This window comes from Halichoerus grypus, chromosome 3 (assembly GCF_964656455.1).
Source record: "Halichoerus grypus chromosome 3, mHalGry1.hap1.1, whole genome shotgun sequence".
In the NCBI taxonomy this organism is placed as follows: Eukaryota; Metazoa; Chordata; class Mammalia; order Carnivora; family Phocidae; genus Halichoerus; species Halichoerus grypus.
Window position 1 is genome coordinate 97,418,717 of NC_135714.1, and position 17,605 is coordinate 97,436,321.

Here is a 17,605-nt window from a genome sequence, read left to right on the forward strand (position 1 = left end):
AATGCCGCCCTGCCACCCCCACCTACATGTGCCGTTTGATTTCCCCATAGGTTTGTCTCCCACACACACAGTTCTCTAGAATGGAATACATCGGACGACTCATTTTCTCTCTGAATACGTCATCCTATATTCCATCTACTCCAGGACCAACTGGTGACGGTTAATAAACCAACCGCATCAACATTAGTGGCTTATAATGACTTAAAATATTATATTTTCCAGAGATATCAGTACTGCAATTTCCAAGAGATACGTTTTAACCCAAAGTCTCTAATGGGGAGGCACTGAACTGCTCATACGTTTGGTATGGAGGAATTTCTCTAATCTCAAATTACACTCTATCACTGAATTCTATTCTGCCAAAGCTGACTCTGCCTCGTTACCACCTACAACTAGCTGCTGCCTTCTTCCTGCCCCTCCCACCCCAATCACACGTACCACCATCCCCAAATAGTTGGCAGTCATGTAAAGAGCAATGAATACTTGCGGTGGATAATCCTTAAGAAATTATTTGTGTTGGCTAGAAATGTCTACCTTCTCTTCACTTACTTTACCTAAGAGCAGACTAAATTTATAGCCAAGTCAGTGTGACATTTATTCCATTCCCAAGAAAACCTAGACTCTAGTTTGAGTAGGCCACTCACCTGTGGCCAAGGGTACCTAACAGACTTTGGGGGCCACGTCCCACCACCCAGTGCTACTACTAGTTGCCATTTATTGTCCTCAGTAAATTGTCTATGAGTTCTCTATACATTCACTGCTCTCAACAAATGTCACAATTTATTCACTTATTCATTATATAAAATTTATTTTTTAACCTCCCCTTGTACCTTCTTCCATTAATCCTATATCAATCTTAATCTGCGAGTTTCTATAATTTCTCAGCCTATGCCCAAAAGTTATAAATACAAAGACCAGTAAATCATTAAAATTGGAACCTGCTATATTTTCACCATCTCCTTTGGAGCATCTCTTAGAGAAAGGAATCATGACTAGTGTCAATAAGTATTTAAGAAAGACATTTACTTGCCAGATTTAGGCAAATATTTTATTTGCCTAGCAATCCCTTTCAAGGAAGTAAAAGCAAATTTCACAAATTTATTACCCGCAGCATAAAGTCTCCAAGATATTGTTGGGAAGAATGTATTTACCCATATTTTATCACACAGAAAACTGAATTAAACTTAATGAAATGTGAAACATTTCCAAAGCACACAGGATCTGTGACAAACCTTACATAAAACTGTCTACATCAAGCTGCTTCTTGGTTATGAGGGAATAAATTAAGTACAGGAAATGCCTGCTGTCTACATATCTGATGCCAAAATGCTCTATTTCGAATCAATAACTAAAATGGAAACCAGATCTTGCTCTTAAATATTATGCAAAATTTATACAGTTGGACCAGAGAAGACTGGTCTTCCTTTCTCTATTTGGTAAATAATATTCTGAATCTGATTTTTTTTTTTTAAGTTTCAACCACTTTAAACAGAAATACAAGCTCAAAATGTTATATACTCCTAGGGTTCTAATGTATCTTTTCAGAATTTATGAAATTTATGTCCTTCAAAGCAAACACAACTTTTATTTTTTTATTTTATTTTTACCTTAATTAAAATCTGCTTTACTGATAAAAAATGCTAACCATCATCTAAACTTTCAGCAGGTCATAATCACTGATCACAGATCACCATAACAAGTTTAATAATTATGAAAACAAACACAACTCTTAAAGGCCCACAAAACCTACTATCAGAAAATAAAGTCTACTTCACATACAAATAAATATGTTCACAAACTTTTAAGCAGTTAAAGACTACAATTTTAAAAATAACAAAAAGCTATGAAAATATAATATTGAGAAATTTTCATTCCCATCTAGGATCAACTTGATAAAACCATATTGTTTCTACCCCCAATTTATTATAGGGATGTCCTCAGTACAACTAGAGCAGCAATGAGGATAGATCCAGACTGTAGTCCAATATCCTTAACTAAATATCATTGGATAGGTCACTTTTTCGTTTTGGGCCTCAATTTCTCCATCTGTTAATGGAAGAAGTCAAATGTGACCACTGTAAACCCATTTTCTCCTTGCTTTATTATCAGTTATTGTAACATTTGACTCTCCCTGTCTCTCACGTATTCTGCCACCAGGCAGGAGCCATGAATTACCTAGGTGGTCAAGCTGCAAGCAGCAACTGGGCCTAAATAGCTCAACCTGTCACTCCTCACTTCTCTTGGGAGAACATTCTGGTTTGCTTGCGGCCTGTAGTAAGTTCAGCAGAAATCTATGTTTAAGTATATTATTTAAAGCTGCAAACATAACAAAAAGAGCTTAGAAACAAAAATAAAAATATGAATATATGCTCAAAAATTAGGAGGATGAACAAGAGTATAAATGAGAAGGGGGTGCCTGGGTGGCCCAGTCAGTTAAGTGTCTGCCTTCAGCTCAGGTCATGAGTCCAGGGTCCTGGCATCGAGCCCCGCATCCCCACTCAGCAGGGAGTTTGCTTCTCCCACTTCCTCTGCCCTTTCCCCCACTCACATGCTCTATCTCTCTCTCAAATAAGGAAATAAAATCTTTAAAAAAAAAAAAAGTATAAATGAGAAGAATAATATAAATGAGCTAAATGTCTGATCCTTCAGTGGGAAGCCAACAGATATTGCTTAAAGTTGACACACAAAGAAATTAAGGTAAAAGATAATCAGAATTATGGAGATAATCAACACAACCTGAACAGAAAAGGTAAAATAATAATAAATGGGACTAGATTGTGGGACAAGGGAGAAATATTTGAATTTTTATTTCCAAGTATCTGTACTATTTTTATCACAACAGCAATAATCTATCGTTTAAAAAAAAAAAAGTCTAAATATTCAGGACCAACAGTGGCCAGTTTGGTGGGAAGAGCACAGAGGAAGAGATCTAAGCAGCAGCTGACTTCAGCACATCAGATACTGGATATTATCCAGATTAAATAATAGGTAAGACCTCTGTCTTGATGCATAGCCTTACTTAGTACATTAGTGCAGTGGTTATGAAAGTATAGTCTTGGACCTCTAGCCAAACCAAGTCCCCTTCAGGGGGTCTACAGGGTCAAAATATTTTTATAATAATACTAATTTATTATATTCCTGTCATTTTATTGATTTTCCCCCAATTTTGCAATAGCAATAATGGATAAAACTGCTGGTGCTTTAACATAAATCAAGGTAGTGACATCAATCTGTACTAGTAGTCATTATATTCTTCACCATCACACACACACTCATTAAAATAAAAAAGTCATCTGCACTTAAGAATGCCCTTGATGAAGCAGTAAGAATTATTAATATATTATTAAATTTCAACCTTGAGTACCTGTCTTCTTAATACTCGCTGTGACAAAACGTGAAGTATGCCTAGAGCACTTCTGCCACATACTGAAGTAGATAGTTGTCTCAGGCAAAAGCACTTGAGCAACTGAGTTGCAAATTGAACTAGTTATTTTGGGTTTTTTCTTATTTTTATTCAATATATCTAAACTAAAGAAAACTAGCTACTTCATTTGTGGAGCACCATCTTTACTTGAAAAAATGACTGACAGAGAACTATGGTTATATAGACTTCAGTAATTGGCAAAGATTTTTTTTGAAAATGAACAAAGTGAGCCTGTCCCTTCAAGAAAAACAATTAGCTGTATTTATTGCCAATGATAAAATTTGAGCTTTCAAGTGAAAATTAAAAGTTTGTAGAACTTGTATCTGCTACTAAGAAGTTAACAGCAGACTAATATTTAAATACTTTTTGTGAAGAGATTGATGGTGATATTAACAAACACTATTTTCTAATATTATATAATGAAATGTATTAACATTTGGAAGATCTGCATGACTCAGTGAACCAGTATTTTCCAAATGACCTATGCATGAGGTTACAGACTCATTATACATGGTACATCATTGTAATAGTAAAAGTTCAATTCTTGGGACAAGACAAACTAATAGTTTTAAATGTAGCAGAATGTGAAAAGTTTATTGAGCTGGTTTCAAATTCTACATTACAAATATCTTTTAAGAAAATGTCACTTCTCAAGTTTTAGTGTAGTATCAAAGAAAAATACCCACAATAATCTGAAAAGGCTATAAATACACAGTTCCCTTTCCCAAAGACATATTTGTGTGGGATCAGATTTTCTTCATCTACTTCAACAAAAACAACATATCAAAATAGATTGAATGCAAAAATAAATATCAGCACCCCACCGTCTTCTATTAAGCCAAACATTAAAGAGATTTGCAAAAATGTAACACAACGCCACTCACTATTTTTTTTCTTTTGAGAAACAGTTATTTTTCATTAAAACTATGATCTTATTATAGGTTTGCTCTTGTTACTTTTAAATTAATTAATACTTTTTAATTCCTCAATTTAAATCTCTAATGCAATAAATATTGATAGATATAACTCTTACAAACAAAAACGCTTTGGAGTCCTCAATAATTTTTTAAAATGTAAAGGGATCCTCGCACCAAAAAGTGTGAGAGCTGCCGGCATAGGAGTTGGAAGTAATTTAAGTACCAAAAGCCAAGACTTATACCATAAACAACAGACTAGAAGGAAAACAGATGGGAAGCCAGACTACACCTCCTATCACCCTCCCATTCCATCCCAGACTGGAAGTTGCCTGGCTGGAAATTTAAAAATACTGGAAAGGGAAAAGAGAGAAGTACACCTGAGAATGAGATCCTTCTCCCCCTGTCCTTCCTCCTTGCCACCAAAGTGAGTTTTGGGAAAATGAAAGGATGAGCGATCTGAGGATCCAAGAGTAGAGAAAGCTGTGTCCTACTTTCAATCTAAAACTCTGAAAGCAGCAACCTCCTCTCTGTACTCTGCTCACCAATGGTGTGCGAGCAAAATAGTTCAAATAGCACATGGTGTTCTAAGCATATAGGACCTAGGAAGGCACAGGTTCCACAGTGGCACAGGAACATAAAATTCCCATTCTCTATGGAAACTGCAGAAATCCCTAACACCCCTTTTAGACCCAAAGAGACTGGGCAGCTAGAACCAGGAAAACACCTAATGATCTGCCCAGACTGATGACTGTAGGGCATGAGAGGAACCCAGACCACGGAAGCTAGATGCCACTTACCAAAGCTGGAACTTGAGAAGGTTCACCCAAAGCCAGCATAGGACAAATGACAGCTGAGGCCCAGAGGTCACCCTCTCACTTCATGTCCATTGTCATGACCACCTTGGGAAGAAAGGGAAGAGAAGAATCCTGAATTTGACTGGGCTTTCCTAAAATAGACTTAAAAGTTCCCAGTGATGAAATATATCTTGAATGGGGACACTTATTGAAAACTGTATTCTGGGGCGCCTGGGTGGCTCAGTCATTAAGCGTTTGCCCTCGGCTCAGGTCATGATTCCAGGGTCCTGGGATCAAGCCCCACATTGGGCTCCCTGCTCCACAGAAAGCCTACTTCTCCCTCTCCCACTCCCCCTGCTATGTTCTCTCTCTCGCTGTGTCTCTCTCTGTCAAATAAATAAATAAAATCTTAAAAAAAAAAAAAAAGAAAAGAAAACTACATTCTGCACAGGTTGTGGATCATGGAATTCATTCCCACTATATAAGCATTACATCCCAGGTTCAATTAGCAACAATGGAGACTCATGGAAAAAAAGGCAACAGCTAGGGTTGACTATTGATAGATTGATAGACGCAGCCTCAGTTAAGAAGAGCTAGGGACATGCACAGTGATGTAGTAGGCTTGAATCTACAGATGGAACACATCTGCAGATTTTGATCTTCCTCCAAAGTAATCTGTTCCATCCCGTGGTGGACACACCCTGAGAGTATAATATTGCCTGGAGAGTTGGTGGAATCTCTAAGGAGGAGAGTCACTCTCTTGATTAGCACATCCCACATTCACTCTGGAATCCTATTGGCTCTATCTTCAGGTCTATCCAAAACCTACCACTTCTCAGCAACTCCACTGCTACCACCCTGTTTGGAAATAACATCATCTTTATCTTGGATATCTTCCCTGCTTCCATCCCTGTGCCCAATGATCTACTGTCACTCAACATCCAAAAGTAACCTTCTCACAAAGTAAATCTTCTCACAGAGCAATCTTCTATTAAAAATCCTGCAGCAGGCTCCTTTCCAGTCACAGCACGACTTACATGATCTGACATCCATTGCCTTTATGACCTCAGTTCTTCTTCCCCCTCTCTCATTATGCAACAGTTGCACTGACTTCTTTGCTGACTATTTTAAAGCCTTTGTACTGACATTTCCTCAAATGTCCACATGGCTTAACTCCTGCAGTTTATTTGGGTCTTTGTTCAAATGTCATCTTTTTGAAAAGGCCAACACCGACAACCTTACATATAAAATTTTCATCCTTTTTCCTCCTCCCCTGCACTCCTGATTCCCATTACCCTAATTTTATTTTTTTACCATTATATTTATGATCTCATAACTATATAATTTACCAACTTTATTATATCTGTTGTCTTCTACTCAAGTAAGTTTCTCAAAGGCAGATGTATTTGTTTTCTTACATCAGTGTACCCCCACATTTATGTATCTAGTCTCTGACACTTAATAGGTGTTCAATAAATACTTGGTTGAATGAATTCATTTGGCAATAAAAACTGGGAAAGGCAAAGGATGATAATTTAAACAACTGCATATTTTCTTACATTTAAGTGTTAGAAAAAATATACAAACCAATAAGTTTGATTAAGAAAGATATATATTTCTCCAATCATGCAAAAATTTACAATTCTAGGGTGCCTGGGTGGCTCAGTTGGTTAAGCGACTGCCTTCCGCTCAGGTTATGATCCTGGAGTCCCAGGATCGAGTCCCGTATCGGGCTCCCTGCTCAGCGGGGGGTCTGCTTCTCCCTCTGACTCTCTTCCCTCTCGTGCTGTCTCTCATTCTCTCTCTCAAATAAATAAGTAAAATCTTAAAAAAAAAAAAATTTACAATTCTAGAGCTTTCTTCAAAATGACATTTCTTCAAATGAGCCTGGGTGGCTCAGTCTGTTAAGTGTCTGCCTTTGGCTCAGATCATGATGCCAGGGTCCTGGGATTGAGTCCCGCATGCGGGGGGGTGGGGGGGTGTCCCTGCTCAGCGGGGAGTCTGCTTCTCCCTCTCCTCTACCTCTACCCCCTGCTCGTGTGTGCTGTCTCTCAAATAAATAAAATCTTAAAAAAAATTTTTTTAACGACAATAAACTAATTCAGACTTTAAATAGTAATGCATTCCTAAGAATTAAAATTAGCGAAACAATGTTTAAATGTAAAACAAAACAAAACTAATTTTTAAATAGTACTATTTGCCACATTATTCTAGTAAATTATTCTAATAACAATACTAAAAAGGGAAATACAGCTAGCTCCCTTTTACAAATGAATAAACAGGTTTGAAAAAGATAGATAGCTTTCACAAGGTCACATAAGAAGCATAGTCAAAGATTTGAGCCCAGATTTATATTTATCTTATACCTAATATCATTTTTCCTCCTTTATAACACACCAGTTAAGAATGTGAACTCTGAGCCAGTGACACAACACTCAAATCCCAGATCTAACCTTATATTACTTATTTCTCTGTACCTCAATTTACTCATCTGTTAAAAGGAAGTAACAATAGTATATCCTCATACAATTGCTGTGAAGATGAAATGAGTTAGTAAGTATGTAAGTACTCAGTAAACATTAGCTATTATCATTATCATTGATTATTACCTACTGAGGCAATAATAACAACTAACTGTTCTTTTCAGAACCCCTTTTGTCTACTCATGTTGTATAATTTTCCTTAGACCTTCTCAATCATTACTGTCCAGTGCCCTAAAGAATGATGAGTGTTCAAAAATTCTTACTGCTGGGGCACCTGGGTGGCTCAGCGGTTAAGCGTCTGCCTTCGGCTCAGGTCACGATCCCAGCGTCCTGGGATCGAGCCCCGCATCGGGCCCCCTGCTCAGCCAGGAGCCTGCTTCTCCCTCTCCTGCTCCCCCTGCTTGTATTCCCTCTCTAGCTGTCTCTCTCTCTGTGTCAAATAAATAAAATCTTTAAAAAAAAAAAAAAAAAAAAATTCTTACTGCTTTTAGCAAATTTACTGAATTCCAAGGATTTCTTTTAGAATTCTTCTGATTTCTAAGACATACTATCCATTTCCATTTACATAAATTATTATACAAATAAAAGGGTTTTAAATTAGAGAAATATAAAAGTCATTTCTCTGGTTGTAATTCTACTTAGTTTTCTATAAATTTATTCAGAATTTAAAAACTACTAAAATATCTAATATATCACTTTGAGTATTCTCATATATCATCTTAAGTCTTTTATTTCACCCATTGAAATAAAAGAATTCTCCCAACAACCTCCCCTCTGGCAACCATCAATTTGTTCTCTATAGTTAACAGTCTGGATTATTGCTCTTTTTTCCTTCACTTGTTTTGTTTCTTAAATTCCACATATGAGTGAAATCATACAGTTTTTGTCTTGCTCTGTCTGACTCATTGCACTTAGTATCATACCCTCTAGATCCATCCATGTTGTTGATAATGGAAAATTTCATTCTTTTATGGCTGAACAACACTCCCTTATATATATATATGTATATACATATATATACACACACACATATATATATACATAGCACATCTTATCTATTCATTCATATTTTAGCTATTGTAAATAATGCTGCAGTAAACATAGGGGTGCACACATCTTTTTGAATTAGTGTTTCTATTTCCTATGGGTTAATGCCCAGTAATGGAATTACTAGATCATATGGTAATTCCATTTTTAATTTTTTGAGGAACTTCCATACTGTTTTCCACAATGGCTGCACCAATTTGCCTTTCGAATAGTGCACAAGTGTTCCTTTTTCTCCACATCCTCACCAACACTTGCTATTTCTTGTGTTTTTTATTTTAGCCTTTCTGACAGGTGTGAGGTGATATATCATTGTGACTTTAATTTGCATTTCTCTGATGATTAGTGATGTTGGGCATCTTTTCGTGTATCTGTTGGCCATCTGTATGTCTTCTTTGGACAAATGTCTATTCAGGTCCTCTGCCCATTTTTTATGAGATTATTTTTTGGTGTTGAGTTGTATGAGTTCCTCATATATTTTGGATATTTACCCCTATTCAGATAGATCATTTGCAAATATCTTTTCCTATTCAGTAGGTTGCCTTTTTGCTTTATTGATGGTTTCCTTCACTGTGCAAAAGCATTTTATTTTGGTATAGTCCCAATACTTTAATTTTGCTTTTGTTGCCCTTGTCTGAAGAGACATATCTAGAAAAGTGTTTCTATGGCCAATGTCAAAGAAATTACTGTGTTCTTCAAGGAGTTTTATGGCTTTAGGTCTCACATTTAGGTCTTTAATCCATTTTGAGTTTATCTTTGCGCATGGTGTAAGAAAGTGGTCTAGTTTTATTCTTTTGCATGTAGCTGTCCAGTTTTCCTAATATGATTTATTGAAAAGACTATCTTTTTCCCATTGCATATTCATGCCTCCTTTGTCACAGATAACTTGACCGTAAAAGCCTGGGTTTATTCCTGGACTTTCTATTCTATTCCATTGATCTATATGTCTGTTTTTTGGCCAGCACCATACTGCTTTGATTATTACAGCTTTGTACTATATCTTGAAATCTGGGATTGTGATACCTCCAGTTTTGTTCATCTTTTTCAAGATTGCTTTGGCTATTTGAAGTCTTTTGTGATTCCATACAAATTTTAGGATTATTTGTTCTAGTTCTTGAAAAATGCTGTTGGTATTTTGATAGGGATTGTATTAAATCTGTAGATTGCTTTAGGTAGAATGGATATTTTAATAATATTGGTTCTCCCAATCCACAAGCATGGAATATCTTCCATTTGTTTTTGTCATCTTCAATGTTTTATAGTTTTAGGATTTTATTTTACTTTTTAAAAAAGGAATGTTAAAATTTTTCTAGATTCAGCTCAAGTTAAAATTTTTCAGAGAGAATTATACAAGTCTTGCCATTTGAGAATCAAATAGAAATTCATTAATATAGTCCTCACTACCTAATGAGGAATATAAACTTCTAATACCAAGATTGTGAAGACAGTGAAGACCTATTACAATTATTGACCTATAAGGATCAATTTCAAAGTTTGTCATAAAATTTTCTCTGTGATATGATTTCCATTATAAGATTTAAAATATATCCCCATATGCGGGGGGGAACCTCAATTTAAAATTTTTGGTAAAGACGGAGGTAAGATGTGCCCAGGACCAAAAAAAACCACTTGTCATTTTTGCTTTAAAATACTAACTTATAATTCATTTTTCCTTTTGAAAATTGTGTATAATTTCCCAGAAAATTTTTTTCACCTTTATCATGCCAGCTTCCTCATTCAACAAACATTTATCGAGCATGTACCATGAACCAAGTCCTGCTATAGCTAAGATGAATATGATTATATCCTTGTTCTCTGGTAGAGTGGGCAGAAATATTTTATTCCTCCTACAAAATCATTGTCTACTTTGATACACTCCACATTAAAATACGTAACAACTTAAATATTTCAGACAACAGGAAATGAATTAAATCTTTACCTGATTAATTCAATATTTTAAAAACTTATACATTAAATTCAAATATAAAAAAAGTCTGTGGTTTTCAATCATATTCTTAGAATCTACGTCTAGGGGAAAGTTGTTCCTTTCTAGTAGAACCTAAGTTTTCAATATTACTATGAATATTATACAAAGCGGGAGTTCAGAGGGTAGCTTGGTAGACCATTATATATGATGACATTTTCATGCTATTATCTACACATTCACTTATACATTCATGCACAATAATAAATGGATATGTTTTAAGTTAAAACCTTCTAGGGTTTTAAACAGACCTAAATAATAGGGTAACAGAGCCACCTAGTGGCACCTTATAAAAATTGGTTGCTTCTTAAAATTTTCATTCCATTAAGCTTATATAAACATAAGCTTATCTTTTCACTAACACAGATATTTAAAATTCTTATGGATGATGGATGCCTGGGTGGCTCAGTCGGTTAGGGCTTTGACTCTTGATTTCAGCTCAGGTCATGATCTCAGGGTTGTGAGATCAAGTCCTGTATCAGGCTCTGTGCTCAGCTAGGAGTCTGCTTGAGATTCTTTCTCTCCCTCTCCCTCTGCCCCTTCCCCTGCTTGTGTGCACTCACTCACTCTCTCTTTCTGTCTCTCTCTCTCCCTCTCTAATAAACACATAAAATCTTTGAAAAAAATGGGGGTCTAAGTACTAAAGTAACTGACATCATGAAACATCTATGAAGTGTATTATAGGAGAAAATAAAAAGAAAAACAGAATTTTAGCAAGTGATTATTAAATTTTCAAATTGCTTTAATATGTGTAGTATAGCTTGCATTAGATATTTTACAAATATAGTTTATACTCTAAAACAGTAATAAGACCTTCCATTTTAATGTACTATATTGCTATATTATTACATAAATCATCTTCTTTTGCATAAATGCATGCAAGCCCCCCAAAAAAAGGCCTCATTAGTAAATAGATTAAACCAAAGATCAAGGATCACAAGCCACCTGTGAAGGGAAGAAAGAAAAAGTCGGGCTTTTGAGATTTTAAATATTTAATGAAATATGTGTACAACTTCTCACTGACATGTGCATTTCTACAATAAAGCTAAGCAATCACTCTTGAGGTGATGAAGGCCAATTTAAGATCAGAGAACAACTGGACAACTCCACAACTGGTCATGTTAAACAATAAAGGCCTCAGTATGTTGCTTGCTAAACTTCCCAATAAATATATACATTATAGATGTTTCATGGAGTCATTTACTCTAGTACCCAAGCTCCAAAATCCCTTTGACCCACCATTACCTCAAAATTCATTAATCCGACTCACATTTTCAGTGTCCCCACTATTCTAATGTGTTATCATGGCTCCTTATCTAGTTTAAATTCCATGGCAAATCAATATGACCCCTCCCTACATACATTCCCCTTCCCACCGCTCACCTTGTTTACTTTCTTGGCAAACCTCAACCTTAGTTAGTTCCAACTCATCAGCTTTACACCTATACCTATGCAGCCAAGCTTGGTGTGGAGAAAATCTACAATCACGCTAATATTTTAATTTAAACGAACTTAAATTCATTATGAGAACTCAAGTGGCTCCTGAATGTGGCCCAGGAATCCTACATTGTATAAATTCTTTACATATTTTGGATATTTAGCCCTATTCAGATATATCATTTGCAAATATCTTTTCCTATTCAGTAGGTTGCCTTTTTGTTTTGTCGGTGGTTTCCTTCACTGTGCAAAAGCTTCTTATTTTGGTATAGTCCCAATACTTTAATTTTGCTTTTGTTGCCCTTGCCTGAGGAGACATATTTAGAAAAGTGTTTCTATGGTCAAAAGAATTACTGTCTATGTTTTCTTCTAGGAGTTTTATGGTTTCAGCTCTCACATTTAGGTCTTTAATCGATTTTGAATTTGTTTTTGTGTATGGTGGAAGAAAGTAGTCCAGTATTCTCAGCACCATTTACTGAAAAGACTCTTTTTCCCATCGTACATCTTGCCTCCTTTGTCTAAGATTAATTGACCATAAAAGTGTGAGTTTATTTCTGAACTCTGTTCTGTCCTATTAATGTGTCTCTTTTTGTGCCAGTACCATACTGTTTTGATTACTATAGCTTTGTAGTATATCTTGAAATCTGGGATTGTGACAACTCCAGAAAAAAAAATAATCCACTCTTGATCCCACATCCCTCTCCAGATACTGCCCCGTTTCTTTTCCCTTTTCTAGCATAACTCTGCAAATGGGTTACCCAAATCCATGGTCTCCAATTCTCTTCCCATTCTCTATGGAGCTGTTCTCAACAAGGTCCCAAATGACCTCCATATTGCCAAATCCAATGGTGATTTCTCAACTTCCATCTTATTTATACGATGAACAGTTGATCACTCTATCTTATTTGAAAAACTTTCTTCTTGACTTTCAGGATACCACACTCCAATGGCTCTCCTCCTTACCTCACTTCTCAATATCCTTTGCTGGTTCCTGCTACTTTTCCCAATAGATAAATGTTTAGAATACACAAGGGCTCAGTCTTTGATCCTATTTTCTATCTACCCTTTAATCCTGTGTTATTAGCATCCAATCTCATGGCTTTAAGTGCCTTCTACACTTTGACAGCTCCCAGCCCAGACCTCTCACCAGATCTCAACACTCATACATTAAATTCCCTACTCCAAAATTCTATTCAGATGTCTAAAAGTATCTCAAACTTAACATGTACAAAACTGTGCTCCTGAGTATTACTTCCCCAAAACCCATTCCTGAAGTCATCCCCATCTTAGCAAATATTCAAAAAAACCTTTGAGCTATTTTTCTCATATTCTATATCCATTTCTCTTACGATCTATACCAATCATCAAATTCTGTCAACTCTATTATAAAATATATCCAGAACTGAATCATTTATTTCCTCTACTGGGATCACTCTCTGTCATCACCATTCTCTCATCTGTATCATTGCACTAGCCTAACTGGTTTCCCTGCTCAAACCCTATCCCACTGTGTCTTCTTAATAGAGCTTTGAGAAAAAAATATGTAAATCCTAACATGTAAATGTCCCTCCTCTATTCAAAACTCTCCAAAAGCTACCAAGTTCACTCCAAAAAAACAAACAAAAACTAAAAATCATTTAATGCCTCGTAAGGCCCTAGGAAACCTATAACCTTTCTAACTTCACTTGCTAGTTGGTTACCCCACTCCAGTCAGTCTCATTTTTGTTCCTTGAACATGCCATGTATATGAGTTATTAATTGCTGAATAACAAACTACTCCTAAATGTACTCACTTAAAACGACATTATCTGGTTTAGCTGGATTCTCTGCTTCAGTGTCTCACAGAACTGCACTGCAATCAACATCTGGGGCTGTAGTTATCTCAAAGCTCAAATGGTTAAAGATCCACTTCCAATCTCACTTACATGGTTGTTGACAACATTCAGTTCCTCAGGGGCTATTGGTCTGACAGCCTCGGTTCCTTACTGGATGTTGGCCATCTGTTCCTTGCCACATAGGCCTCTCCAATATAGCAGCTTGCTTCATCAGAGCAAGCAATCCAAATTCAAAAAGACAAGGGAAGGAATGGTAGCAAGAAACAAGTCAGTCTTTTATAACATAATCTCAGAAGTGACATCTCATCACTTTGCCACTCAAGGGAAGGGAATTACATAAAAGAGGGAGTAACACAATGTGGCGATCATTGGGAGTCTTATAAAAGGCTGTCTACCACAGCAGGTATGGTGCCACTCAGAAAGCACTGGATACTTAGAATATTCTTCTTCCAGGGCACCTGTGGCTCAGTTGGTTGAGTGTCCGAATCCTGGTTTTGGCTCAAGTGGTGATCTTAGGGTGGGTGAGGTTGAGCCCCACATCAGGCTCCATGCTCAGCTTGGAGTCTGCTTGAGATTCTCTCTCTCCCTCTGCCCCTTCCCCCACTCATGCTCTCTCTAAAATAAATAAATCCTCAAATATATATATATATATGTATATATATATATACATATATATATACATATATATATATATTCTTCTCCCAGGTATCAGCATGTTTTATTCCTTCACCTTCTTCAAGTCTTTTTGACCTAATGGTACCTTCTCAAGGAGATCTGCCCTGAATGCTTTTTTAAAAAAATTATAATTTCTATCCTCACTGAAAACATTTCGCATCCCTTTCTTTGTCTCCATAGCACTTACTGACTCTAAATTTTCATAGAATTTACTTATTGTGGTTGATTTCTATTTTGTTAACTTAGCTAAGCTAGTACTATAGTTCCATTTCCTTGCCTGAATAGTTCCAGGTTAGCATGGGCCACAGGAGACATTTTGCCTAGTAGCTGGACGTGAAACAGCAGTCATATACTTTCATACTTGGAAGGTGAGTTCAGGGCATGAGGCAATGTTACGGATTATGCAAGTTGTCACATTATCTGCTAGCTCATTTTGTCTGCGTGGGGCTGCAGCCAGGTCTGTACCTTCTTCAACTCCTGACAGATCCCCTGTTTCAACTTCTGTAACTCGTGGGTCTGTGACAAAGGACCAGCTCCTCCTGCAGATCACCTCTCTCATCAAAGTTGAACCCTTGGAACCAGGGAGAAATCAATGCAGATTCCACTCCATTCTCATGGATTCCAGTTCATCCTTGCAGTTGCCAGGTTTCCTTGCTTCCTCCACATGACAGCTGTGATTGACCTTACACGAGATATATCAATATTGCTATCAATATCCTAGCAGTTCTGCTCCTCTAACTCTAATATTCTTATTTATGTCTGTTTTGTACCACTAAAATATAAACTCCATGAGTGAGAAACTTTGTCTGTTTTGTTTACTGCTCCCGCCCCAACACTAAGATCAGGGCCCAGCATATAGCAGAAAATCATATGGTAGGAACATTAAATATTTACTGATGAACAATTTTCAGAAACAAAGGCACAAAGAATAATATTAAGGATGGCAAGAAAGGGAAGAAACCAATATTCACTGATATTTTGGAAGAAAGATTCCTGTAAAAAATAATTAAGAACTGAGATGTGGGGATATATAGGTGGCTCAGTCGGTTAAGTGTTTGCCTTAGGCTCAGGTCATGATCCCAGGGTCCTGAGATCGAGTCCTGCATCAGGCTCCTTGCTCAACAAGGAGCCTGCTTCTCCCTCTGCCTGCCGCTCCCCCTGCTTGTGCTCTCTCTCTGACAAATAAAATCTTAAAAAAAAAAAAAAAAATTTTTTTTTAAATGTGTCCTAATGGATGGGTAGGAAAAATGGGAAATATAGGTATAAAGTAGCCTGAACAAAACTAGGAATGAGCATGCTAAGTGTAACATACATTGCAATACGTCCAGAGATTAGAAATTTGACCTGATAATCAGTAGGAAGCTATTACAATTTCTGTAGCAAGTGACTAACCTGAAGAAAATGGTATTTCAGGAAATTTAATCTTTCAAAAATATACTCAGTCGATTGGAAAGGAGGAATTAGAAAAGTAGGAAGATAATTCAGACATATTGTCTTAGGTTAGTCCTAGATTATGACGATAGAGAATAGGAAAGGAAAAGGTAAATCTAAAAACAATTGTCAAAAAGTAATAAAATGGCAACTGCATTAATCACTAGTGCTGTTCACAGATATTTCTGATTCTTATCCTTCTAAGCACATAGGATTCCATTTCCCTATCCTTTTGAAGTTAGGTGTACCCATGCAACTTGCTTTTGTCCATGTATTATGAGGCAATGTGAAGACTCTCACTTCAGAATGTAAGCCTATAAAAACACGTATGTGATTCTATCTTCCCATCTCCCTTCCTGTTGCCTAGAAACATTACAAATGGCGAAGGCCTCATTAGCCTGAGTCTCTAAAATGGACAAGAACATGACAAGAAACACCTGTTGTTTTAAGCAACAAAGATTTTAGATTGTTTGTAACTGCAACACAACCTCACCCATTCTTACTGTGGCAGTTTTAACTTGTGTCAACCAATTTTTATATTCCCCTCTTTAAGAGAGTTTAATTTCTCTCCTTTTTGTGTGAGCTGGAATTAATAACTTACTTCTAACAAGTGATACCATGTTAACTTCTCAGACTAGGTCATAAAATCATTGGTACTTCATCTCTTGGATCACTCACTTTGGGAGAAGCCAGCTGCCATATCATGAGGACACTCCAGCAGCCTAATGGAAATCCACAAGCTGAGGATGAGACCTCCTGCCAACAATTAGTATTAACTTGCCAAGCTTGTAAGCAAGCCACCTTGGAAGAGGATCCTGCAGCCTCAGTCAATATCCTGACTGCAACCTCATGAGATACACTAAGACAGGCTGTTCTTGGATTCCTGATCCACAAAAATTGTGTGAGATAATGCTTATCGTTTTAATCCACAATGCTTAGGCTAATTTGAAACACAGCAATAGATAACTAATACATTAACTGATATAGAAATACACTAAAAATTGAAAATGAAAGGGAGAAATCAAAGCTGACTCCTAGGCTTTGAGTTTTGAATAATTTGGTGATATTGCTGATTATGTTATTCAATTCCATTGGAGTTTTGAGGCAAGGGCCATGTCTACTCAATAAACATTTGACAGAGTCTTGTAGATATTTAACAACTGAACAAAGTGTTCAGAACCACAAAGAATATTCCAGTAGAAATATGGGAGATTTCTCATCTCCTCTCTTCTAGACACTGTAGTTTTACTACAATTTTCTTAGCACTATCGCATTGCTAGTACAAACCAACTGCAAGCTTAGGTTCCCTGAGTATCTTAAGATGAGAATATGTTCACAGGCCATTTGCTGATATTTTTCTCCCACTCATTTCAACATTCATGAGAGATGGGCAGTTGTGCTAAATTTTGCCTGTCTGATGATTACTATAGTTCCTATATTAAAACCACAAAAGGAAAAAGGAAATAGAGTAGGGAGAAGCAGCATAGTTGAAGAATGAGTATTCTATAAGGAACTGTTTCATTTAGTGTATCAAATGCAGACTAAAGCACTGTCCTGCCATCATTAAATGAGTTCTAACAA

At 36.5% G+C, this 17,605-nt stretch overlaps 1 protein-coding gene across 1 annotated transcript in view; it reads right to left on the reverse strand.

The window, feature by feature from the left end:
• The window catches only part of LOC144381367 (uncharacterized), a 476,769-nt gene that overhangs the window by 454,028 nt on the left and 5,136 nt on the right, over window positions 1-17,605 (reverse strand). Inside the window, exon 2 of the transcript XR_013446440.1 lies at window positions 5,139-5,240. The gene's annotated coding sequence lies outside the window, so the exon portion shown is untranslated. The remainder of the gene's footprint in view (window positions 1-5,138; window positions 5,241-17,605) is intronic.